General features: G+C 38.3%; 1 protein-coding gene and 1 pseudogene across 2 annotated transcripts in view; one reads left to right on the forward strand and one right to left on the reverse strand.

Moving 5' to 3' along the window:
* Window positions 1-783: 783 nt before the first annotated feature.
* LOC142433473 (chromobox protein homolog 3 pseudogene) lies at window positions 784-14,911 on the reverse strand (annotated as a pseudogene).
* Window positions 951-25,366, forward strand: part of ATP7A (ATPase copper transporting alpha) — a 164,133-nt gene continuing 139,717 nt past the window's right edge. For both annotated transcript variants that reach the window (XM_075539506.1, XM_075539507.1), the window contains exon 1: window positions 951-1,154. The gene's annotated coding sequence lies outside the window, so the exon portion shown is untranslated. The remainder of the gene's footprint in view (window positions 1,155-25,366) is intronic.

A 25,366-nucleotide genomic window follows, 5' to 3' on the forward strand; every position in this document is an offset into this window, starting at 1 on the left:
ACTCCATGCTTCAAGACAAAATTTCATCTATCTGTAATTAGAAATAAACATTTCACAATATAGAATTACATATTGTTTTTGTGATTAATCACTATGCTTTAATTATGTTCAATGTGTAACAATGAAATTACATCCTGCATATCAGATATTTATACGACGATTCTTAACAGTAACAAAATTACAGTTATGAAGTAGCAACAAAAATAATGTTATGGTTGGGGGGTCACCACAACATGAAGGATCGCGGTTTTAGGAAGGTTGAGAACCACTGCTTGACGGATCAGTGAATGAATGGGAAAGTTGGTCAGCGCCTAGGATGGGAGTGAGATAAGATATCCCCCCCACCTCAACACATTCACACATGAAGATTAGGAATTTGAAAACATTGTTTTCTTGAGGACACATGTAAATCATGGAATGATGTCAAGTTCCAGTTATGCCATTTACATCTGGGTTTGGATAGCAGAGACAAGTTAATTTCATGTTGGGGAAAGATGAAATGTGTAGCTGACGATTTAAAAGCAGTATTTTTTAAAAGCAGTTTTTATGGTCCAAGGCCAACCTCTTACCCTTCATTTGAAGTCCATAAACTCCAGATGAGAAAGTCACTGTTTGGGCAGGGTTTAGGGAGTGTTTTTCGGAAGGAGAGGGAGAAGGAGAGGGAGAAAGAAAGGGAGAGGGACAGGGAGAGGGAGGGAAGGGTAAGGGATCCCTGCAGAACCAAAGCAAACTCTTGCACCCAAGGCCGCCAGTCCGTCAAAGGGCAGCAGGGGGCAGAAGAAGCTAGGCTGCTGTCTGTGAGTTCGCCTCTCCTGGCCCTCCTTCTCCTAGTCCCACCCCACCCTCAACCTCACCCCTGCTCCAGTCCGCCTGGCTTCCGGCAGGGGGAGCATCCGGAAGTGCGGGCAGCCAAGGGAGGGAGGCGTAAAGCGGGAGGCGGTGCCGGCAAGGGGTGGAGGAAGAGAGAAAGCAGAGGGCGGGGTTGTCGCCGCCGCCGCCGCCGCTGCCGCCGCCGCCGCCGCGCCGCTGTCTCGGTGGCCTCAGCTCCCACGGGGTCTGCTCCCGGTGTGTGAGGTTGAAGTCCGAGCGCGTGGCTTTCTGGCTGACACGGTCCGCGGAGCCCCGGGGATTTGACCATCGAATTGAAAAACCAGGTAAGCCCTCTATCGGCTTCCCGGCATCCCCTTCTGCTGGCAGGGGGTGTTCTGTACTGTCACGCTGTAGTGCCCAATGTGGCGGGCAGGTAATTTTCAACGAGGGCAGCCTTCCGACTCGCGCTTCTTCACAGCTCAGGGATGTGCTGCCCTTACGCTTTCTCTTCGCGTACACGGGAGAAAGGAGTGGCGATCAGGACCTTACCCGTGGCGCTTTCTTTTTGTCCTCCGGGGGTGTGTGTGTCCTGATCATTCATGGCCTGTGATTACTTGAAGGGACAAGGCAGTCCCTGCCCAGTACTGGAGGTCACATAGACCGCGGCCTCTGTCGAATGACAACTCTTCGTACTTTGTAAAGGAAAGCTAGGAAGAGAGCCATTCTGAGTGTAGTAATGACAAATAAGTATTTTGCTTTTTGTCGTACTCCGAGAGCATACGCTAAACCGAGAGCGCTTCGATTTCTACTGCATCGTGTTCCCTTCTCAGTAATGTCCCTCTCCATCCTTGTCACACTCCGTGGCATTCTTGTTTTTGACACTTTTTGTTGTAGACATTAAGGCATTAAGGTTATTCTAAACACTATCAACAGGTTTTTAAAAAATCGTTTCACAGTTAAGTAATTTTTAAGAACTGTTCACTCTTTTCATCATAATCTTGGCGTCTATGGCACCCTGGCTTTGTATGAAGGTTTAATGTGTGTAGAACATTAAATTAGGTGATAGTGAAGTGAGGTTGGGAGACGTACAAGGCGTCCCCACACTTGAAATGGTTTACAATCAAGGTAGTTGAGCTCAGCTAGAAATGAAAACAGTGGGTTCTCTCAACTCCACGGGTTGAACAACTAGTCTGCTTACCTTGTGTTGTTGTTTTTTAAAGGATATTTTTAATTGCTCCCTTCAATATAACAAGCTAAAAGACTGGTTGGGTTTATTCTACTCTGTCACATTGGGGCACTGAATAGAAATGAACGAAACAAGACCAAACAATAACAGTTTTCTCCAACACTATAAGCAACTTGGAGCGATGTCCATATCTTTGTGAGTGTCAAATGTTGGGGATATTGGTAAATTACATTCGTTTTCATAGATATTTCTTTCCTTTAAGGAAATGAAGGTAAATGTTTCCATTTTGATCCACTTAGATACATTTTGTTTACATTTGGAACTATGTAGCTATGCCTCAAGTAATTATCAATTCATTTTTACTTTACAAGTATTGTGTATAAAAAATCAGTCCAATTTTCTTGACTTACAGTCAGGAGTATCTTTTAATAATTTACTAATTGAAATAAAGGGGTTCTTTTGTATCTCAGGGAAATTGTTTTAGCCTGGCTATTTCTGTTAGTTGATTTTGTTCATTTTGTTTATTGTGATTGCTGCTGATCTTGCATGTGCACTTGATACCCAATTAAAGCAGAATCAACTCAGTGAATGACTCTTTACGCCGACAGAGTAGAACTTTGCCCTAGGGTGTCTAAGGCTGTAACTCTTTCTGCCTGAGAGCAGCTGGTGGATTCAAACTGCTGACCTTGCGAGTAGCTGTCCAACAGGTGACCTACAGTACCACTAGGGCTCCTCCAAAGCAGATAGGATGGACTAATCTCCCCCACTCCCATGTCAGAGTTTTCAGAGAACATTATTGTTCTTAGAAATTGTAAAGAAAATGGTTTCTGCTCTCAAAGCGTTCATTTGAAGCACTCTGTCTGCTCCTCAGGAGAGGAAAGCATTAAGAGGTCTTCACTGTTAAGACGTTAAAAACTGTCAGCAAAGATAGAGGAAGAGAGAAAGAACTTCAAAATAGTGAACCCTCTAATGAAAATTCTCCGGACTATTTAGGATAAATTTGTTGTTGACCTCTAGTATCATATGTATATTTAGGAGTTGATCCTCAAGCTAACAAAAGCTTATTGAGAGCTTAGTTGTTAAAAAGCTCCAAAGCGTAATCTTTGTCGACTCCTGCACTTGCTCACAGGGGTAAGAGAAAAGAATATCTCATTTTTAGATGGTGATAAAATTATTTGTGCTAATAATTTAACATTTATTTCTCAATTTAATATGATTAAAATAATATTTCTATTTTATTACAAAAACAATAACATAAAGTTATTTGCATATGGGTGGTTTCATTTGGACCAATATGTGCTTTCTTTTATGTTACTATAAATTTCATTATTAATTCTAAATATGCCATTTATTCCACAATATAATCACAATTTCTAATTACAACTGTAAATATATTTTTAGGTATTTTCATTTAGATTGGTATATTATCTTCAAGTATTATCTAGCTAAAGCAAAGTATTTTCCTGCTTATCTGACTTTAGCTAAGTGATGGATGACAAAATTAATTGCAATCTTCAAATAGTTTAAAAGTCAAGTTCATTGTGTGATGATAAATAAAAGAATAATTTATCTAGTGTAATATATTATTTAACTTTGACTGTCAGGGTAGGATTAGAATTCCCTAAGAGTTTATCCATCATGTTTGTTAGAAAAAAAGCCTGACAATTCCTGTGTTGTTTTTTTTTTAACTTCAGGGCAAATGGTAAATCATGGAATTTTGAAACTTCATTTTTTTAATAAAAATTATATACATAATGAAACCAGTACTGTTCTTCTGGTATAAAAAAATAAATCTGGTGTACTTTGTTTATTGTTTGTACCTTGGTAACATATGACATATTCATTCAGTGGACCAAATTTTATTCCCAGACCTAGCACATGCCTAAATGAGATTTAAAGTTAGGAAGTTTGGCTTTAAAAACTGTACTCTTAGCATAAAACATAAATATATAAAACACATATTTTAAAAATATACATATACACTTGAGTAAAGTTAGGTCTATTGAAATGAAATCCCTTGCTGGTCCTACAAATGAAAGCTTATTTGTCTTCTTTGCAAGCATGAGTGAACAAAAGAAATAATGTCTTTTATTGGTTTGATAATTAAAAAAATAATTTTATTGGGGGCTTTTACAACTCTTATAACATGGTTTGATAATTAAGACACAAAATATTGGTAACTTCATGAGGAGATCACTGAAGATATGGGTACTATAGCAAAGTATGGTGAAGAAATTAGATGATGCCTAGCTATCAGAAAAAATAATGTCTGGGATCTCAAAGGCTTGTCTTAAACAAGCAACCATCTAAGTGAGATGTCAGTTAAGTCCATATACATGAAGCAGGCTACCCTGTGTGATCCAGTGACTGTAAATAATAAAATCCAAGACTGGAGGAGGGAATTGTATTAACACTTAAATTCTGAATATCCATCTTGTAGAAGGTTATAGATGACAGTGAAAGCCTAAAAGCTATTTGCAGGGTTCCCAGTTGGAATAAGGCTCTGGTGAATTCCTTCTGACCATTGACCTAGGGTGTGAATAGCCTTATTATCAGACAGGATGCATTGTAAACTGGATTAATGCAGATATAGTTAGGTTAAAATCCACCTTATTTTGGCCCATTTAAATTTTGTTCTCTCTTTTGGCCCATTTTAAATTTGTTCTAGTTTTTAATGTTTCCACTTTTCTGTTTTAAAAAATTTTCTACTTTTCAGTTGAGGTTTTTCTCTCTTTTATTTTGTTACTGTTGTTGAATTTCTTTTTCTTTTGGTATGTTTTGCTTTATATGAAAACCAGGATAGGTAAATCTATGGGTACAATAGCTGGATTAGTAGTTTCTTAGGGTTATGGCAAGAGAGATTGAGGGGGTGGGGAGAGCTAATGGGTAAAGTACAAAATATTTAAAATTGATTGTGGTGATTGTACAACTCCTTTTAATATGTTTAGAGTATTGAATTATATGATATTTGAATTATATGTCAATATAACTTAAACTTTATATATATATATAAATTGATAACATTCCATGATGCTTTGAAGCTACTTTCAAAAGTAAAGACTTAGAGTTTGTGTTTAGTCAGTTATATTATGTAAGGATGTACTAAATGACTTAATGTTTAAAATAATATTAGCCTTATTTATATTCTCAGTCTCCCAGAAAGAGAAAGGAAATGGCCTATGTGTGTTTTTCCACCTTTACAGTGAGCATATCTTTGAACTTGGGCAGGCTTTGATATTTATAATAACATGCATAGAATTTAAACTGTACTAAAAATTATAGTAAAAGTTTATAATCAAGCCCCAATTGGAACATTGCTGGTTAAAATTTCTGAACTATTAGATATTAAAGGCATTTTAACTTTGCCATCATATATTTTGAGAGATAGTTTGGAGAGATAGTTAATATAGGATTAAGAATGGAGACTCTGGAGCCAGACTATCTAGGTTGGAATCCAAGATCCTCTGCGTACTACTTATGTCACCCTAGGCAAGTTTCTCATCTTTTTATGCCTCAGTTTCTTGAAATTTGTAAAAGGGGGACAATAGCAGTGCACACTCCATAAGGTTGTCAGTGAATCAATACATGTAAAGCCCTAAGAACAGTGCCCGGCAGGTAGTAAGCACACAAAAAAATTTAGTTACTGTTATTATGTTAATATTTTATTTGTTATATAAGCAATTTTAGCAACCTCATTATAAGTTATCATTCAGCTGTATTTAGTAGGCCATAGGAGCAATATATTGATCAATCAGTACTTCTAAGCCATATTTAATCCCCCGGTTTGTTGTTTTTAGTTGTCATCTAGCCGATTCCAACTCTTGGTTTACCCTGTGTGTACAGAGTAAAATTGTTCCATAGAATTTTCAATGGCTGTAATCTTTCTTAAGCAATCCTATCTCTGGGTGGTTCCAGTAACCATCTTTGTGGCTTGTAGTTGAGCCCTTAACAGTTTGTGCCACTCTGATCTCAAAAATCAAGTGACTATACATCACAATAAATGGAAAAATCAAATTGGTGGGGGTGTAAACCAGTGTGGAAGGGGCCATATCTGACCTCTGGCTTCCCTATTGTCATAAGGCAGAGGTCAGACATGCCTCTCCCCTCCATCTTTCTTTCTTTCTTTATTCTGCCACCAATCATAATTCGTTGCAATGACCACACAGAACTCATAAACAATACTCGAGATTATTCAGGTTGACTAGGGAAGTTAACAGGTTGCCACAAGTCAAGACCAGTAAACAGTAAGGACACAGTCAGTAGTCCACAGCAGTGGCCCTTCTCAGCATACAGCCAAGTCTCTCTCCAGCCCTGGCCCCTCAGTCTCGTGGTCTCTTGGTCTCTGCCTTTGTGGTCCAGGAAGCCAGCCCGCTGCTCTGCCTTAAAGTCACATAACCTTGCCATTGTTCCTCTGTTCTAGCTCCTGGCATCCTTGCCTTGGTCTCTAGTTTTAGCCAGGCCCCTTTGCTCTGTCTCTTTGTCGCTGTGGCATAGTCTCTGTCACCTCTGATCTCGTCTTCTGCTACTTTGAAACAGATCTCCGGTGTACTCCACTGGTGGCTCTTCTTTAGAAGGTCCTTGGACTCTGTGTTTCTGAGATGGCCCTTATGCACGTAAGAATAGCTGTCAGGAAGGTGTGGTTTCTGTCTTGGGGCAGGCCATATCCCCAGGGAAATAAATGGTGGTGACTTAGTTCACATCCTCTACTAACAAGGTTGACAATTAATCCTACTTTAATGCTTCCCATGGATTATAGGGATTATAGCCACAGAAATAGAGTCTAGAACTTATATGAGAGATTATGACTAGAAGGACCATATTAATTGACTATTTCTCAGGGTATAATAGCAAACACAATATCTCAAAGACTCTTTAAACAGCGGTTCTCAACCTTCCTAATGTCACGACCTTTTAATACATTTCCTCATGTTGTGGTGATCGCCCCACACCCATAAAATTATTTTTGTTGCTACTTCATAACTGTAATTATGCTACTGTTATGAATTGGGCGACCCCTGTGAAAGGGTTGTTCAACCCCCAAAGGGGTCATGACCCACAGGTTGAGAACCACTGCTTTATGACAACTAGCAGATAATAATAATAATCTTATATGCTTATTTTACTTCTCTACTAAGAAAACTTATAATCATCTGCTTGTGTAATTAGTAAGCCACAGACTCTAGACCATCAGGATTTTCCAGATATTTCCCTAATTGCCAAAGGCTAAACCATCATTCTATTGAATGAGTTGTGAAATATAAAATTTAGACATTGGAAAATGTTTTATGCATGTCAAACCTAGTATACAAACTAACTCCATTCTTACAAAGTTGTATATAAATTAAGTTTTTATAAATAAAATCCATACTCTAATTAGTAAATGTGTGTGGTTTGTTTGTTGTATATCCATTGTTCACCTAGGCCCTGTGAGATATACAGATGAATAAGGTACGGGCTTCAAGGTCGAACTAGGGAAAGAAATCCTATAACAAACAATTACAAAGAAATGATTCTGATTCCAAGAGTATTTGGAATTAAAAAAAGTGGCAAGAAGTATTTGATATGTTTTTCATTGAAGAGGTCGGACTTGGATTCATTTACTAAGCCAGCAATTACTTAATAAGTAGCTACCCTATGGGAGGCACGGGGCATATAATAGTGAAGACTGAAGATACGGCTCTGCTTTTGTGTAGTTTATAGACTACTGAAGGGATAAATTGTAGAAGAGTGTATTCTACGTGAGATCTGTTTTTAAAAAGTCATAGAAAGAAATAGTAACCATGGATCCATGGGAATCAGTGAGGAGACTTACCTGGTTGTAGTATTGATTTTATGTTGGGGAGGAATATGGAAAGTGATAGCTAAGCAATGTGAAGCCATTATTGAGCTTTTAAAGAACTATTTAAATCTGTGGTAACATTTTTTAGATGTAGTATTTTGGTGAGGGTTAGGAGCATGGGCTCTGGAGTCATTGTCTTAGTTTGGTTCACTTCTCTCAAATTTGTTTTCTCAGGTTAAAATTTTATGTTAAGTTTTCTTGGTGACACAATTATAGAGACAATGAAATGATATTTACACCAAGTGGTGAGGCTCAGTAAACAACCCTGGAGCGGTTAAGCAGTGTGTATAAGAAGTGCCAATGATATGGATTGTGATAAGAATTATATGAGCCCCCAATAAAATGATTTATTTAAAAAAAGAAATGCCAATGAGAAGTCAAGGAAATATTGAGAGAAGTAGGAGGTTAGGTAAACAAAGAAAGCAATACAGTATGTGATGGTTGATAGAATGCCATCAGAAATGTCTTGAAAATAAATATTTGAAAGCAGAATACATTTGTCTATTCTTTGTTTTTAGTTACATTTCTGTAAGAAAAATCTGTTTTCCCTGTACAAATATAAGGAACAGAAACTTAACTGCAATTACTTGACTTCAGTGTGTAGCTGATCAGTTTTAGATGATTTTCTGTATTTCATGTTTTATGTTGCACTTATACACAGCTTAGTCAGACAGAAGTTTATGCACTAAATTTTGTAATCACTCTTAACTTGGCATAAGATATAGGTAGATTGCCAAATGCACACCTGTTACAGCCTGCTTTTTCACTCATCACCTTTATATTCAATATTAGTCTAATCATGGTATGTTTGACAGTATTACATGGGCATATTTTAGAATTTTTTCAACCAGAAAAGTAGAAATGCTCACGTGAGTATCTTTGCCTCTTCCAACATTTTTTTTCATGGTTATATGGTGATCTCCAATCTTATTATAAGGAGAAACTTAAAAAAAACACCTTAGAGTTTAGAGCAGATACTGACAAGATACAGTCATTGAGAAGTTGTTTTTGGCTTTGCTGTTCTCCTTTGCGTGGGAAATCCCAGCTGGAACATATGACAGAAGGGGTGTAGCAATGAGGAGATGACATTATTGGGAAGTAGCTTGGAGCTCTATGAAGAGACATTTCTAGATCTACCAGTAGATCCTGCTCTGTAGGTTGGAAACTCCTAATTTAGTTCATCCAAGGCACAGCTCCAAGGGGCAGCAGTCACATTGTTAACCTATAAACATTATGACATGGAGTTAAATAATATAGAAACCACAAAAGCTCTCCAAACCAGTTCTGTTTTTAAGTTCTTTATTTCCTCAATACCTATTACATTCTTACCAAAATATGTTATTTTCCATGTTTTGATCTTAGCTATCCTTGTTTGGGTAGAGTAGTGTCTCATTGTGGTTTTAATTTGCATTTCCCTGATGGCTAAGCCACTGAGCATTTTTTAATATGTTTGGTAGCTAGGTGAATATCTTCTTTATTGAAATGTCTATTCAAGTGTTTTGCCCATTTGGTGATTGAGTTGTCATTTTATTGTTGTCGAAGCTTTAATGTACATTTTGGTTATTGGATTACTGTTAGATATATGGATTCTTAAAATATTCTCCCGAGGAGCCCTGATGGCGGTGTTTGGTAATGTACTGGAGTGTTAACCACAAGGCAGGTCAAACATCTTTGGGAGAAAGATGAGGTCATTTGCGCCTGCAAAGACTTAATAGTCTCCGAAACCCTATCTAGGGTCACTGTGAGTCACCATCAACTTGATGGCAGTAGGTTGAAGATAGTCTCCCAGTCGGTAGTTTGTTCACTTTTTTTGGCTAAAATAATTTGATGAACTGATGTTTTACATTTTCATGAGGTCCCATTTATTCATTTGGTCTTTTTTCTGTTTGTGCTTTGGTTATTATGTTGCGGGTTCAAATAAATGACCACCACTATAATGTCTTGACATTTAGAAGAGTCTTTATTCAGCTAGCCGGGCTACTGAGAAACTAAAGACGTTTCCTTTCACAACCGCCCTGAGTGAACTTCTCAGTCCATCTTTAAGGTCAAAAAACTAATTTATCACCTGTCTAGGGTTCAAGCAAGCGTGAACAGAAGCAGAAAGCACAATTAATGGAGTCAATGTAACTTCAAGAAGCGTAAGCATGCATTACAAGGAATATTCCTTATCATAAAAGAAACAATACCAAAATTTTTTATACCATCCTGGTTACCATAACAAGATTATATTGTAAAATCCTGGTTATCATGACAGGAGTAACTCCACCATTCAGATTACAACATCCAGGGGAACAATATTGAATCAGAACAGACGATATATTGAAGTCTAATCTAATTGTAGTGTCCAGAACCTGGGAACATGAGAGTACATTCTAAAATTAATCACCAGCAGAAACTTTCCCATAAGGGGAGGCAGGTCAACCAGCAGTCAACTTTCTGAAATGGGAGGGAAGAATGGGCAAGCCACTTCGCAGCTAACAAAAATGAAGTTTCTTTTGCTAATCTGCCTCAATTATATTAGATAATCTTGATAAAAGTCAGACCTGGCAGCATTGTCCCTATATTTTCTTGTTTAAAATATAAAAAAAAAACCTTTTAATTGTGAATTAGGGGAAGGGTTACAAGCAAACTAGTTTTCCATTCAACAATTCATACATTTTGTTTCATGTCATTGATTGTGATTGGAATAAATGGCGCGCGTGTGTACGCATATCTGACCTCTGGCTTCCCTATTGTTATGAAGAATCACATGCCTTCACCTTCCCTTTCTTTCCTTACTCTGACATTTGAGAATTCATTGCAACAGTCACACAGAACTCACAGACAAAACTCACAATCATGGGGGCTTTTTAGGGAAGTGAGTAGGTCACCACAAGTCAGGATCAGTAAACATACAGTCACGGGTCCATAGTAATATCTCTCCCTAGCCAGCATCCAAGTCCTTCCAGTCCTCAGCTTCTCCACCATGTGGTTTCCCTATTTACTATTGTTCCCCCTACCCAGTCAATTATAGAGTAAGTAGAATTATAAAAATTATAAATCCATATTCCATATTCTGGTCCTTAGTGTAATGTTGAGTAAATGGCAAGGAAGCCATATCTGACTTCCTCTGACTACACAAGGGAGAAGAATCCAACTCCACCCAATTGCCAGAAGGCAGAGCCCAGATATGCCACCCCCTCCTCCATCCTTCTTTGAACCTACTCTGACAGCACCCATTCCTCCCACGATGCTCTGCTTCTCTGCTGGGTTCAATTATCCATTGCAATGGCCATACAGCACTCACCAACAGTACTCGTGACTGAGCAAGTTTATTAGGGAAGTCAACAGGTTATCACAAGCCAGGATCAGAGAACATTAAGTCTTCAGTCACTGGTTCTCAGCAACATCTCTCTTCAGCCAGCAGCCAAATCTCTGTCCAGTCCTCAGCCTCTCAGCCATGCGGTCCCTTGGCCTCTGCCCTCCTGTCACTGTTGTGTCTCAATCCCCGTAGTCTTGGTATTGCTTCTCTGTTGTGTTTCATGTCATGGTTTCCTTGCCTCTGGTCCACTTGGCTCCTTTGCTCAGTATCATAGTCTCTGTGGCAAGTATCTGGTGCCTTTGGTCTTGGCTTCTGCCACTTCAGACAGATTTTTAAATGGTTCCAATGGCGCTGGCTCTTTCTTTTTCCTTCCATGGCAGTTTATTCTTGTAGCTGTAGGGTGGTAACCAAAACGGACCAATCCTTTATTAGTGTTATACACACCCTATTAGTACAGACCCTCTCAATCATTTGGTGGGAACTCCAAATGGGAAGTTGTGGGAACAGTGCCATGGATAAAAGAGCCGTAATAAGAAATTTTACTGTATCACAGCAATTCCCAGTGCTACGTCACTTTTTCCTTCTCTTCCCTGTGTTTTTCATTTCCACTCCTTTTTCTTTCCTAACAGCTCCTGCATATTGAATTTTGTCCTTGGGCAAATACTGCCCTTTTGATCTCAAGCGGTGATTATACTAAGTAGTGTGCATCACACTAGTGTTGCTTTTGAACTTGTATATATGTTTGTTGTTTGTTTGAAAACTGAGCCATGGGGGTGAGTTCAGTTCCAGGCCTAAAGGTTGACTAAGGACCATAGTCTTAGGGTCTCCACCAGTTAATCTGATCAGTAAGCCTGTTTTATATTTTTAATGATTTTGAATTTTCTTTCACACTTTTCTCCCAGTCTATCAAATACTTTCTAATATGATTTCTTTAAGGGTGGTTGCTAGTAGTATATGGGCAGCATCTAGTCCTTTGGCCTCAATATTGTGGAAGGTGAGATTTAAGTGGTCTATCAGTTTATTGAACTAATTGTTTCCATGTGTCTTCAATGTTCTTCATTTCTTTAGTTCGAGATGATGAGAGACCAGTATCTTAGATGACCTCTCATATGTATCTGAGACCCCAGTTGCTATTCACCAAAGTAGGTTGTAGATTGTAGAACATTGTTTTTGTAGGCTATGTTATGTTAATGGACCTTACTAAGAAGTTTTCATAAGTTTGGTCCCTGTATACTCTGCTACATTAATGTATATATTTGTAGCATAGGGTATATAAGTATGTATACATATCTTGTCAGATCTCTATTTGGATACTATCCCATTTTCATTCCTGCATCTATTCAACTTGTATGTCTGTGCCTCCACTCATAAATTATTGTAGGAAAATACATATAGCACTGTTTGCCTCTCTTGCTTTTATCTGTTGCACGTCTTGCTTGATCATCCCCTACCGCCATCATTTTTCGCTGACCTCTTTCTTATTGTATATTGCCATCCCTTTGCTCCAAGTTAATATATGTCTACCCTCTAGTTAATAATTTACTCTCTCTTTCCCTCTCATCCTTGGTACCAACAAATAATGTTCCTATAATGTGAAAACCTTTTCTTGACTTTTTAAAATAGTGGTCTCATGCAATATCTGCCCATTTGTGATTGACTTATTTTACTCAGCACAGTATCCTCCAGGTTCATCCATGTTATGTTTCACAGATTCAGTGTTATTCTTTAATGTACTTAGTATTCATTTGTGTCTAAGTACTGAAGTTTGTTGATTCAGTCTTACATTGATGGACATTTAATTATTTCCATCTTTTTGCCATTGTGAATAATGTGATAAACATGATCGCACATTTATCTATTTGTGTCACAGCTTTTATTGTTCTAGGCTATCAGAGAAAGATTATTGGGTGATATCATAGATAGTTCTATTCCCAACTATTTGAGGAAGTGCCACACCATTTTCTACTATGGTTGCACCACTTTATGGTCTCACTGGCAGTTTCTGAGAGTTCCCGTCTCTTTGCCCCTTCGCCCCTTCGCCAGCATTTATTGTTTTTTGTTTACTTTTGATGTTAATGTTGGGATGAGATGATATCTAATTTTTAAAAAGAATACAAAGCTATCTATTGAACACTGTCCACCAGTATTTACAATAAAGTGAACAATATACAATTAGATTAGCATTCTGATTACTACAAAGTCATTTTTCCTGACTTCAGTTGAACTAGAGTAACCCAAATACTGAGAAGATTGAATTTACATGTAAAGAATGGGTTGGGATTAAAAAAACAAAGATTGTAAGTCATTAGTTGAGATTATAAATTTGTTCATTCATTTATGCCAGCATCTCTAACCATCATATTAGGTTTTCACCAACAAGGTCTTAAGACATTCCATGAATCACAACCTTTAGTCAACATGACACAGGGATTTCAACTTTGAGTTAAAAAATGGCTACCAAAAAGAACAAATGTCTACTTATTTAAGCCTTTCTCAGCTTACTAAAATATACCAACAATAGCATAGTTTTCTTATTTGGGTGGGAAGATTTTGAGTAGTGGTAAGATTTTTTCACTTAAGGAATTTTCCAAATAGTTTCATTTATATGATTCTGAGGTATGGATTTTGATACAGGTTTCTTAAAGTTGTCCAATTAAAACCTGCCCCCCCCACTGTTTTATTTGAGGTGATCTGTTTCTTGAGTTTCTCAGAAGTATAGCATCTCTGAAGCAAAAGCAAGATACCCATAGTTATTAAATGCCATTTTTGTTTAGAATAATTTTGATTTTGTGAATGTAAAATAAAATAAACTGTACATACATATTTATGTATATACACTTACAAAAACAAAGAACCAAAAAACCCAGAATGGTACTTAGGCATACATTATGGGTTCAACAGGTTCTGATTCAGAATGACTAAGTCAAATTTCCCAATGTTTAGAAAAGCTGTTCTATAATACAGAGGAAATAATATACCATGCTATCAAATGTTCTTTTCTGATAGAGCAACTACAGAAAGCTTTATTCGTTCAAAGTAACCATTGCTATTGATGCAACTACTGCGCTAACTCCCGATACTACTTCAAAGCAAACACATCAAACTTGATTTCTATTAGAATATAGTTATTATTCACACTAATAGTTAAAAACAACCAATACCCAAATTTTATTAATATACATACATATATATCATAGTATATGTATCAATACAAACAATTGTTGAGCTTCATCTTTTGGACAAGAATGCCAAGTGTGTCTCTTTTTATGAAATTCAATTATATTTGAAGGTATTTTATGCTTGCTTCTTTTGCCAGCACCAAGTTGACCTCAATTGAGTCTTACCATTTCATGAGAAACATTAATCCTCACTGCTGTTTGTGGCACCAATTACTCGTTTAGGATCAAGACCTCTGGCAAAGCCCCTTGGTTTGTCAGCGGCATTTCCTTTTTCTTTGATTTGCATCATCGGATTCACTGTCTGATAATGACAGTGAATTCTTTCTTTTTGTATTATCCTTTTCTTTACTTCCCTTTTTTGATAATTAAGAACTGCTTCAGTTATTTCTGGACAATCTAAATTTTCTTCAAGTTCACAAGTATTATCAGCATCTGTAAATCCCTTCCATATGAGTAAATGTTCCACCTTCCCATTCACAGCATGTCGGTCCAGCACTTTTTCTACCACAGATTCTTCAAGTCGCCTCTTTCACTTTTTTACTCTTTCCATTCTGTTTCTTTCCCATTTTTTGCAATGGAGTTTCATTGGAGGCCATTTTAAAAAGCAGACTTGAAGAGCTATCTTGTTTAGGGCTTGGTGCCTGGTGGTTCCTGGAGGGGAGGAGGGTCGAGATAGAGGCCAGGGGTGCTTGAGATCTCATTCTGGTGATTTGCATCTCTCTGATGATTTCAAGCATTTCTTCATATGTTGGTTGGCTGCCCAATTTCCTTCTTTAGTAAAGTGTCTGTGTCCTCTGCCCATTTAAAAAAAAGACTTAAAGTTTTATTGACACATAATTTACATATTATGCAATTCAGTACTTTAAACGTATTAGAAAGAGTTGTGCAGTCATCACCACAACCTGTTTCATAACATTTTCTTCCTTCTTGTCCTCATTATTGTTAGCTCCCCATTCCCCCCCACCTCCACTACCCCATATTGTCTCCATAGATTTACCATTCCTGGATTTCATATAAAGAAAAACATACCTAAATCCAGACAAACCCAACAACAATAAAATAAAACAAAGAAACACCTCAGTTCTAAAGAAAGTAGCAAATAATAAAAATTAGAAAAAATATTAAAATGGATCAAAAGGGAGAACAAATTATAAAGTGTTAGAATTTAACGTAAGTGCATCAGTGTTAATCCACTTTACGGTGCACTCTGTCTGATAGCAAGGCTGTCATATTCCTGGCCAATGGTCATAGGGACTTTATCCAGGCAGGGACTCTGCCAATGGGTTTTGGACTTTTACTGTCATCAGTAGTCTGTAAACCAGGCACTCAGAATTTAAGCTTTAATACAGTTCCCTCCTCCAGTCTTGGATCTTATTATTTATCATCTTTGAATCACGCCGGTTGTTGTGCTTCTTAGATGACTGCTTGTTTTAAGACAATCTTTAAAGATCCCAGATGTTATTTTTTCTGATAGTTGGGCACCATCTGATTTTTCACCACACTTTGCTATAGTACCCATATCTTCAGTGGTCGCTTCCTGAGGGCAAGTATCGAGTAGGGCCACGTTATAAGAATTATTTGTTTTTAGATTAGGGCTACGATTAAGTATGAGCTCAAAATCTATTTTTTATGGATTATATACATCCCTGGTTCACTTTAGAGACATCACTGTTATTTTATTGGGGAACATTATACATTATCCCCATGGGGCTTATGGTAATTCTAATAGTATCATTATTTCAGCCAGTGGTATAGAATTTAAAATATTAAAAAAAGAATTGAGAATATTGTTGATAAAATGAAAATATACATGTATGGGACAACTTTTTAGACTAAAAAACATGGATTGCTGATTTGCACAGATTAAAAACTTAGTGACTGGACACAAACGATGAGGGCTGGAGGTAGTTTAAAACTTGTAACTACTGAACTAAGGCAAGTAGCACGTAAATAGAAAATATATTGTAACCTTAAATTGCCATTTACTGAGGACCCTCAAAGCAAGAGATTTGAACCAAAGTCCAGTGATTTCCATATCCAAAAACTTGGGAAAATATTCATCTTCTTCTTCTGACAAGTGTTTCAACCTTAAGTCCAAGGGGGTATTTCATTTCCTTTAATCTACTACAGGTGTGTTTAAGGTAAAGTCCAGTTCACTTAGTGGGGTTTCCAAATCGGATTCCTCTGGTGTGGCCTGTGAAATATGTTGTGCATCTCCAAAAGACAAGAGTCTAATGTTCCGATTGTAACATGCAGCCAAGTTTACCAGGGGCTAGATAGAAACTAGGTCAAAATGCTCAAATTTGGAACATAATCCTGGGTGTATTCTCCCAGTGGTGGTTTATATAAGTAACATTAAGCATTTTTCCCAATCCTCTGCCCATTTTTAAAAGTTTTACTGGCATATAATTCACATATACAATTCAATAATTCAAACATATTAAAAAGAGCTGTACAGTCACCTCCCTAATCAATTTTAGAACATTTACTTCTTTCTTGTATTCATTGTCATCAGCTCCCCATTTCTCTCCAGCTTCCCCGTCATATTCCCCCCACCCCCACGAAACTATCATCAATGCAGTCACTGTCTCTATAGCTTTAACCATCCTAGATTTCATATAAAAAAGTAGACAAAAATTACAGCTTCTGCCCTTTTTAAATCGTTAGTTTGCTTGTTTGTTGTTGAAATTTTCTATAAATTAATCCTTTTAATTCCATTTTCCACAGGTTATTTTGTGTGTATACATATATGCATTTATATACATACATATGTATACCTATGCACACACATATTTGTTTAGTTTTTTTCCTTTGGATTGCTTGCTTCTTTTTATTTTTATTGTTCTAATTACCATATATACTCGAGTATAAGCTGACCCAAATATCAACTGAGGCCCCTAATTTTGCCACAAAACTGGCATTAAAAATGTGCGGAAAAACTTGGTTTTTACATTAGTATATACGGTGTTCTTGTTATGTGTTATTGGTCTTTGTATGACTCCAGTGCTGTTAGTTGGCTGGGTATGCTTCCCTTTCACTGATGAGTTATGGTATCACCTACCCCCAGGGAACCTGTGTTGTTAGACATGTGTGACTTCCCTTACAGGATTATGTGGAAGTGTGAGACGAGGTCCTTTCCCTAATAGGAGGTATCCCTTCACAGCTCTTGAAGGTTAGCATGATCTTTTTGTTTGGGGCCAGATATGTAGTGTAGCCACTGGAACGTAGGATGGATTCTTAGGTGTGGTGGGGTGGGACACGGTGGTAGGGCCTGTGGATGTGGTTCATACAGTGGAAGGTAGGGCTGAGGTGCCAGGGTATGCATGGGCCCACTGGGAATGCGTCAGTGGGGGCTGCATTAGGATGGGGATATAGGTCCTGCTTGGGCAGGTTTCGCACAGATGGGTGGTGGAACAATGGGGTGAGAGTGGGTTGGCCAGGGCAGGTAGTAGGTAGGGAGAGGTAGAGTGCTTGGACATACACGATAATTCTGGGTGTGGATGAGTGGAGGTTGAAGAGATAAGCTTGGGGTGGAGGGTGTGTTGTGTTCAGTGGGAGTGCCTCTGCCATAGATGGATGAGGGTTGTTGGGGTAGAGTGCCAGTACCCACGTGAGCAGGCCAAGTTAGAGCGAATGGGATGTTTATCAGGCGGTTAGGTTTGGGGAACTGTTAATGAACAGACTGGGTAGATTAATGAACAGACTGGGCAGATAGGTGAAGGTTAGTTGTAGGTGAAGTGCCAGTGTGCACCCCAATGGGTTAGGCAGGGACATGAGGAAGTTGGCCAAAGGTAAAACTTTGCGTGTGTGTGTTATTGATTTCTTGCTTTACTCTATGTGATCAAGGAAACTGCATTGTATGATTTCCGTGTTTTTAAATGTATGGAGACTTGTTTTAATAGCTAATGTTTTGTCTTTCCTAGTGAATGACCCACGTGCATTGAGTAGAACATATAGTGTGCTGTTGTTGGCTAGAGTGTTCTGTAGGCCTGTTAAGTTTAGCTGGTTTATAGTGTCATTCAGGTTCTATGTTTCTTTGTTGATTTTCTTTGAGATATTCTGCCCAGTATTGAAAAGTGGTATATTAAAGCCTTCACCTATTACTCTAGTGTTATCTATTTCTCTCTTTAATTTTGACAGTGTTTGCTTTGCTTTATATATTTATTTGCTCTGATAGGTGCATGTGCATTTGTATGATTGTTAAATGTTCTTGTTTGATTGACCCTTTTATAACTGTATTATGTCCATTTTACTTCTTCTAATAGATAGATTTTGTTTTATAAAATTTGTCTCATAGTAAGAGTTTGAGTCCCAGATCTCTTTTGGTTATTATTTATATATATTTTTCCATCCATTTCATTATAAAGAGTATATAGTTGGACAATGCTTTCTTTTTCTAAAAAAATCATTTTATTGGGGGCTCATACAACTCTTATCACAATCCATATATACATCAATTGTCTAAAGCACATTTGTACATTCGTTACCCGCATCATTCTCAAAATATTTGCTCTCCACGATGATGCTTCTTTAAAAAAAATATATTCTGCCACTCCTTGGCTTTTGACTGGAACATTTAATCCATTTAACTTCACAGTAATTACTGATACAAGATGACTTACTTCTGCCATTTTGTTTTTAGTATGTTTTAAACCTTCTTTGTCTTTACTGCTTATTTTTGTGTTTTGTTGGTTTATTTTAGTGATCTGTTTTGATTCTCTTCTCTTTTTGCAAATGCTTTTTAGATGTGTTCTTATTAGTTACCACAAGAATTCTATATTTAACAGTATCCTAGCATATGTTGCTACCAATCCTAGCATAGGTGAAGGCAAGTCACAGGTGAAGTGCCATTTCTATGGCAAGAAATGTAGATGACAGCTAGTTGGCCAGCTGGCTGGAAGAGATTCATATTTGTACCCATTTAAAAGAAAGATGACCCAAAAGTATATTCAAATTATAGAATAATATCATTGATATTATGTGCAAATGCTGCAGATATTCCAGTAATGGTTGCAGCAGTACATTGCCAGAAATTCATACTGGGTTCAGAAGAGAATATGGAACTAGGGACATCATGGATGATGCCAGATAGATCTTGGCTGAAAGCAGAGAATGCCAGAAAGACGTTTACAGTAGAACCCTGGACCTCGACACTAATCAGTTCAAGAAGGAGCGTCGAGATATGATGCAGTTGAGTTCCAAATCAATTTTTTCCCATAAGAAAAAACTGAAAATGGATTAATCTGTTCTCGACCACTAAGTTTTTACCATAATCTTGCCATGTTATCTAAAACATTACACAGAAATTTCAAGGTAAATAAGTTCAGAGTTAGATAATATAATTTAAATATGAAACACAATATTAAAAAAGTTTTTAAGAAGTACAGTATGGCCCATACCTTGAGATTAATGAGGATCTGGATCTGTGGACACAGATATGAAGAGGAGGTGTGGAGAGAGAGTCATTGTTTGGAAGGGAAATCTCCTTCCATAAAAACCAACTGGTAGCCAAAAACAAAACAAAACAAAAAAACCAACTGGTAGCTGCTTTTCAGGAGTTTTTCTCTTCTTTGCCTTTTTTTCACTAGGACCTGGCTTGCTTTCTCTAAAAAAAAAATCTCTCTAATGTGGTCTGCTGTTGGCTTTTCCTTAACTATTTTCTAAAAGGGTTTAGTAAATTATCATCAACATTATCAATAACACGGTCAACCAGTTCCTTTTCATGATGATTCTTTGCAAAACAACTCTTTCTTAGAATCCATATTTTAAAAATCTAAACACAGCACAAAAAGTCACAAAACTAAGAAAATTATAGCAAAACGCTTGGAACATGGCCGCAAAATTTTTAAACAATGTGTATTAACAACGCCAGCTACTGTAGAGTGACTGAAACACGAACTGCGTTTGTTTACAAAAATCACGTGCATTGAGTCGGATTCTGATGTTTTGTCGGAGCTCTGATGCAGAAAGCCCAAATCCTTACAACTGGACTAATAGGTAGCATCATGATAAATGGAGAAAAGCTTGAAGTTGTTAAGGATTTCCTCTTGCTTGGATTACCAACCAGTGCTCATGGAAGCAGCAGTCGAGAGATCAGACAATGCATTGCTTTGGGTAAATCTGATGGACAAGACCTCTGTAATGTGTTGAAAAACAAGATGTTATTTTGAGGACTAAGGTGTGCCTGACCCAAGCTGTGGTATTTTCACTGGTCTTTCACGCATGTGAAAGTTGCACATTGAATAAGGAAGACCAAAGAATTGATGCATTTGAATTGTGGTGCCAGAGACAAATATTGAAAGTACCATGGACTGCTAAAAGAACAAGCAGATCTGTCTTGTAAGCGGTACAGCCAGAACTCCTTAGAAGCAAGGATGGTGAGACTTCATCTTACGTACTTTGAACATGTTGTCAGGAGAGACCTGTCCAGGGAGAAGGACGTCATCCTTGGTTAAATAGAGGGCCATCAAAAATGAGAAAGACTGCAACATTTGACTCAAATATAAAAACAATTGTGAAGATGGCGCTAAAATGGGTGGTATTTCATTCCACCCATTGAATCTGAACTGACTGGACCTGGACTAACAGCATACAAGTTTATACTCAATGCCATTCTTCCCCTGATCCCATTTTGTTGTCACGAATTATGTCTTTGTAGTTCATGAGTTTTGTATATATGCTATAATTTTATCCTTATTTTTTATATATTGGTTTTTTAAAAAATCTTAAAGGATAAAATAATTAAAACCGTCAGTCATAATTCTGTATTACTAGCTAGCCCTTACACTTATACATCTAATTTTCGTTATTGGGGATCTGTTTTATGTATGGCTTTGAATTGCTTCTCGTTTTTTTTCTGTCCATTTTTGGAGCTCTCATTATTGTATTTTTTGTAAGGCTGGTCTTGTGGATATGAACTTTTTCAGCTTCTGTCTGTCTGGGACTATTTTAATTTCACCATTATTGTTGCAGGATAGTTTTGTTGAATATAATATTCTTGGCTGACAGTTTGTTTCTTTTTCTCAGCATTTTAAATGTGTCATTTCATTGCCATCTGGCCATCTATGATTCTGAGGAGAAATTAGCATTTTATCTTCTTATTCTTCTTAATATTTCTTATATGTTTATAAAACAAATCCTATTAATATTGCTAAAAGACACTGGGTGCTTGTGGTGAGTACAGCATTAAAGATCACATTGTTACAAAAGTCTGCATTTTTAGCAGTACACAACTGCAATTCTACATAAATGCCACAGATACAGAATATTGTTTTCTTTTCCCCCCAGCAAAACTAGAGTTTAATCTGGGCCTCTGTGATTGTCGACACAAATAAGCATCAAGCAAAAACAAAGCTATACCAGCAGTATTGCTTTAGGACAATTTTGTAGTGCACGTACTAGAGACCATTTAAAAATATCAACTTTATTGAACTAAAATTCACATGCCTTGCAGCTCACCCTCTTTTTAAAAAAAAATCATTTTATTGGGGGCTCGTACAATTCTTATCACAATCCATACATATATCCATTGTGTCAAGAACATATGTACATTTGCTTCCATCATCATTCTCAAAACATTTGCCTTTTACTTGAGCCCTTAATATCTGCTGCTCATTTTCCCCTTCCTTCTCCACTCCCTCTACCTCATGAACACTTCATCATTCATAAATTATTATTATTTTGTCATATATTACACTGTCCGACATCTCCCCCACCTTCTTCTCTGCTGTCCATCCCCCAGGGAGGAGGTTATACCTAGATTCTTGTAATCAGTTTCCCCTTTCTACCCCACATTCTCTGCACCCTCCAGGCATCGCCACTCTCACCACTGGTCCTGAAGGAGTCATCTGTCCTGGATTCCCTGTGTTTCCAGTTGCTATCTGTACCATTGTACATCCTCTGGTCTAGCCAGATTTGTAAGGTAGAATTGGAATCATGATAGTGGGGGGGGGGAGGGAAGCATTTAAGAACTAGAGGAAAGAATATTGTTTTCTTGTTCTATTATACAGCTGATACACCTATTCTAACAAAGAGAAGTGGGGATGAATGCAGAAGAAACTTCGTTCAATGGAGGAGTGAGAAGTAGGAAGCATAGTGCAGGCATCATTGATGTTCTAATAGCTGGAAGCAGATAGTTTAGAAGAAGGCCTGCCCCAACAAAGGAAATGCTGGAAGCCAGTTATACAAAAATTAAGGTGGGCTTTCAGATGACTAACATAACAACATTCCATGAATGAATGGTATTTCTGATTGTATTTATCCATTTCATTGGGAACAAGAACAAAAATGTAAATTCCACACCTTGCTTATTAAAATTGCTAGGGAAAAAAAAGTCCTCTGCCCTTAAAAAAGCTTAAAAAAATAAAGTTAGTTTTTCAACTTAAATTTTTGGGGAAGGCATAATTTTCATATTCTTAGGAATATCCCAGGAGGAGCCCTGGTGGTTTAGTGGTTATGGATTGACCTGCTAACCACAAGGTCAGCAGTTTGAAACTACCAGCTGTTCCTTGGGAGAAAGACTGGGCTTTCTACTCCCCTAAAGAGTTAACAACTTCAGGAACTCACAAGGGCAATTCTACCCTGTCCTGTAGGTTTGCTGTGAGTCAGAATCGACTTGATGGCAGTCAGTTTGTTTGTTTGTTTGTTTATTTGGGAAAGATGCCAGGTTTGGTTACACTCTGAGCCCTGCCACCCTTTCCCTGCCAAAGAGTAGAGGGAGCAGTTCATTGCTGCTAAACCAAGTTGAAAGGGCAGCTGCAATGTCTTCACTTTTCTTGTGATTCACTTCCTTTGAGAAAGGAAGTCTTCTTGAGAAGCCTTTCTTTCATTTCCTTGTTTAGAAATGGTTCTTGCAATAAAGAGATCTGAGGGTCTGGTTCCAATCCCAACTATATGGACAACCCTTTCCCCCAGAATAATTTATTTCAGAGGACAGCATTTAAGTTACAGCTCAGGGAGAGGGACATATCTGATCAGAGCACACAGGAGCAAAAGAAAGGAGAGGAAGAGAGAGTGGAGCACATCCTGGCCCACCAAACCTTGAGGGTGATATCCTGCTCAGAGCAGCCAATGCACATAGAGGACCATATGGCCAGCCCCACTATGAGACACGACATCCATGGCCCATGGCCCTATGGGGGGCAACACTGGAGACACAGTGCAGGAATTGCTCCCGATCTGACCCAACCACACTAAGACAAAACACTAAGGGCGTGCAACAGAACAGCAAGCAGAGCAGAGCAAGGAAGTCCTGAGGGAATACCAAAAATAGACTTTGGGGTCAGGACTTGGCATCCCATCAGATTTGACCAGAAAATACTCCTAAGGGTCAACAGACAGACCTTGAACTATTTAAAGGCTTTACTTTTTTTGGTCATTGGTTTGTTGTTGTTGATGTTTTCTTTTGCTGCTTTGTTTTGCTCTGTTTTGTTTTTGTGGATATTATTATCTCTGCAGGTTTATCTAGATAAGATAGGTGAGATAAACAATCTTGAGGAGAAAACAACAGGACCAATGGTTCCTAGGGGACTTGGGAGAGGGGGAGGTGGAGGAAAGAAAGTGGGTGTTAACAAACCCAGGGATGAGGGAACAACAAGTGATTCAAATCGGTGGTGAGGAGGGTGTGGGAGGCCTGGTAGGGCTTGATTAAGGGCTCTGTAACTGAGAGGAATTACTGAAACATAATTGAAGGCTGAGCATGATAGTGGGACAAGAGGAAAGTAAAAGGAAATTAAAGAAAGAACTAGGAGGCAAAGGGCATTTATAGAGGTCTAAATACAGGCATATACGTATGTAAATACATTTATATATAAGGATGGGAAAATAGATCTATGTGCATATATTTATAGGTTTAGTATTAAGGAAGCAAATGGACTCACTCAAGTACTTTCTCAATGCAAGAACACTTTGTTCTATTAAACTGGCATTCCATTCCATGAAGCTCACCTTCCCCTCATGATTGCTGAAGACAAGGAGGGTGCGTAAGCAAATGTGGTGAAGAAAGCTGCTGGTGCACGGCTATCAGAAGATATAGTGCCTGGGGTCTTAAAGGCCTGAAAATAAACAAGCGCCCCAATTAGAGAAGCCAGTCCACAGAGAGGACCACATGGCCAGTCCCACTATGAGACATGATGTCCCTCACTGACCCATGGCCCTGCAGGGGACAGCACCGGAGACACCGTGGGAATTGCGCCCTACCTGATCCCACCACACCGAGGCAAAGCACTGGGTGAGTGCAGTGGAACAGCAAGGGAATGGAGGGGCAAGGTCCCCAGGGAATGCTGAGGTAGACTTTGGGGCCAGGTTTGTGGTGCCCCAACAGACTGGACTGGAAAACACTAAAGGCCAACAAACGATCCTTGAACTAACTAAAAGCTTTTCTTTCTTGTGTTTTGTTTTGTTCTTTGTCAGTGGTTTGTTGTTGTTTTGTTGTATATTGTTGCTTGGTTTTGCTCTGTCTTGTTTTGGTGCATGTTATTAGCTCTGTGGGTCTGTCTAAATAAGGTAGGCTGGATGAACAATCTGGAGGAAAAACAACAGGACCGACAGTTTTGGGGGGAAATGGGATAGGGGGAGGTGGGGGGAAAGGACGTGGTGTTAACAAACCCAGGGACAAGGGAACAACGAATGATCCAAATTGGTGGTGAGGTGGGGGTGGGAGGCCTGGTGGGGCATTATCAAGGGTAATGTAACCAAGAGGTATTGCTGAAACCCAGGTGGGGATGGAACATGATAGTGGGACAGGAGGAAAGTCAAGGGAAATAGAGGAAAGAGCAGGGAGGCAAAGGGCATTTATAGAGGCCTAGATAAAGATATGTACATATGAAAATATATTTATATATGAGGATGGGGAAATAGATCTATGTGCCTATATTTATAGGTTTAGTGTTAAGGTAGCAGAAGGACATTGGGCCTCTACTCAAGTACTCCTTCAATGCAAGAATACTTTCTTCTATTAAATTGGCATTCTGTGGTGCTCACCCTCCCAACACAACCACTGAAGACAAAGAGGGTGAATAAGAAAATGTGGTGAAGAAAGCTGATGGTGCCAG

This window comes from Tenrec ecaudatus, chromosome X (genome assembly GCF_050624435.1).
Source record: "Tenrec ecaudatus isolate mTenEca1 chromosome X, mTenEca1.hap1, whole genome shotgun sequence".
NCBI lineage: Eukaryota > Metazoa > Chordata > Mammalia > Afrosoricida > Tenrecidae > Tenrec > Tenrec ecaudatus.